This window comes from Apis dorsata, unplaced genomic scaffold, assembly GCF_000469605.1.
Source record: "Apis dorsata unplaced genomic scaffold, Apis dorsata 1.3 scaffold_655, whole genome shotgun sequence".
NCBI lineage: Eukaryota > Metazoa > Arthropoda > Insecta > Hymenoptera > Apidae > Apis > Apis dorsata.
The window spans coordinates 246587-249059 of NW_006263844.1; the positions used below are offsets into that span (position 1 = coordinate 246587).

The window sequence follows — 2473 nt, forward strand, 5'->3', positions numbered from 1 at the left end:
TCGTGATTCAAATGTGACCGTTGAAATATTTCAGAAATTAATTAACAATTAATTATTCAAAATTACGCATTTGTCAAAAACCTGTTGTTGTTGTTGTTGTTGTTGTTACAACTCGGGATCGTTATTTGCCCAGTTGTTGCAACTTGATCGTGATGAACAAATTGTAATAAATATCGCATTTTCGAAACAGTCAACGTTCGAAACTCCCGCTTGTGAGGCACGGTGCAAATACGAGACCAGCAAAAAGAAAAGTAAATGCCAAACCAATGGTAAATGCGGATGGTGGAGTAGTTGTTTTTGATCCATATTCTGAGGAGAAACGCTTTTGGGGATAACTTGAAACATCGAACGAAGGTTTTTTTTTTTTTAATTTTTGTTTTCTTTCTTTCTTTCTTTCTTTTTTATTTTCGATTAAATCCTCGAAAAAAGAAATAGAAAAAAAACTCACGTTGAAAATTTCATTTTTAGATCCTTTATAAGAAACCGGGTCAAAGATGCCTATAATTGGATGCACCAAGGAGAACAATTGCAAGAAACTTGCATACTTAAAAGCAAAGATGCGCGAACAATATCTAGCAGGTTTGCTTGTCGATCTCGTTAATAAATCGATCGATTCGACGAGAAACGAATTAATTCAGGAGGGGAATTATAAATTTATCGTTACAGATCCAATTATCTTGATCGAATTTTTTTTTTTTTTTTTTTTTTTTACATCGTCAATTCAAGCAAAAGATTACGCCTTTGCGCTCGAGAGACCGAGTCTCAGTCGATAATCTCTCTTGTCAATTTGTAATACAAATTGTCCAATCCATGTATCTCACCCTATTTTACGCAAATCATTGGATTTAGATTCAATTAGTGAATAAAACTAGCATATTTTATAATTGTAAGTATATTTTTATTTTTTATTTGTTATAGTCCATATTTAAAAAAAAACTGTAATTTTGTTTTATTCTTTTCATTTCTATTAAAATTTTATTATAAATATCTATTGATTTTTTTTCCATTTTATTTTAAGTTATATTATATACGTTTAATTTTTCTATATATTTGTATATTTTTTTATATATTGATTACTATGTATTTTCTTTTTTATTCTATATTAATTAAACGTAGTGTTAATACTTTTATATATTTATTTATATTTTTTATGCTATAAAATACACATTTTTAACGAGTTTTCTGAAAAATTAAATCTCCGTATAATCTCCGTAAAATTACGCGGAAACTCGGGTGATAAGCGATTTATGCTTAGATTTTTTTTTATCTAGTTAGATTATTTATTTGTTTATTAGGAAGATGTATGGAATCATTCATATCTATCTGAAAAACTCGTCGACCGCAAAGGATTAAATATCATCGATCCTTTTACGATCCTGAATTAATCGAATTAATTTTTAAATTTTAAAATTTAATTTAAAACGTAAAAATTTCGACATACAGCATTTCTTTGAACCGCGAATTGAACTCTCCTTGATCGTGAACACGATTCAATTCAAAGAGAGGAAATTTTTAAATTTTAAATTAAATAACCATTAGAAACCTCGCACCATTAAATAAAAAAACACGCAAGCGTGCGCGTGCGTGTGCGCATGCGCGTGAGAAAGAGAGAGAGAGAGAGAGACGTAACACTCCACTGGATTCGAACCTAGAGAAGAATAAAAGCGGCGAGGAGGGGAGCAGCTCGCAAAATCCGAAGAAGCCTAGCCAACTGTCCACGAACGAGTCAGTGAGGGGATCGAGTATCGCTGAGCAGCCAGAAGTGGAGCAAGGGCCGATCGAAGAGGCGGAGGTCCCGCTTCAACTGCGCGAAACAGTTCCAGAAAAGGAAGAGGTAGAGGCAGAGGCAGAGGCAGAGGAAGTGGATTAGAGGAGAGGAGTGTTCTACGGAATGAAAATTGAAAATTCATCAACAACTAGATATATATAACCGATATATAAAGGTTGAGAAAACAGAAAGATATTCTATCCTCGATCCTTTTCAACCTAACGTTGTGGGTAATCATTTTTTTTTTCTTTCATTCCATCGAATTTTTATATAAACGAAAGAGTTTGGCGTGTTTAAATATCGTTAAGAGGGATGTAACGTTTGATTTTTGAAAACCAAAAGATGAAAATATCTTTGTGCATCTGGTTTCTGATCTGTCTCTCTGTGCAGAATGTTCTTTTTTAGTTTTAGAAAGTTTTTTTTTTATCCTTTTCTTTTTCCAATATATTATATATTATATTGAAGAGAAATTGATATAAGATTAAATTGGAAACGATTTAACGAGGGATCGAGTCGATTTATCAGATTAATTTGTTGCGTTTCTATTCGAAAAGAAAAATGTGCAAATGGATAATAGGATGGTGTAGAAATGTTGAAAAAGAATCTTTTCAAGTCGCTTTATATATTTTTTTTAACCGAGAAAGAAAAATATTCTTCAGAGAGAGAGAGAGAGAGAGAGAGAGAGAGAGAGAGAGAGAGAGAGGG

General features: G+C 32.1%; 2 protein-coding genes across 2 annotated transcripts in view; both read left to right on the forward strand.

Annotated features, from left to right (window-relative positions):
• LOC102676526 overlaps nt 1–2473 on the forward strand; it is a 66135-nt gene that overhangs the window by 21051 nt on the left and 42611 nt on the right. The gene's annotated exons all lie outside the window — the stretch shown is intronic.
• LOC102676345 (chitin biosynthesis protein CHS5) overlaps nt 1–2473 on the forward strand; it is a 9015-nt gene that overhangs the window by 2425 nt on the left and 4117 nt on the right. The window contains exons 2-4 of the mRNA XM_031513497.1: nt 191–354; nt 469–579; nt 1653–1994. The gene's annotated coding sequence lies outside the window, so the exon portion shown is untranslated. The remainder of the gene's footprint in view (nt 1–190; nt 355–468; nt 580–1652; nt 1995–2473) is intronic.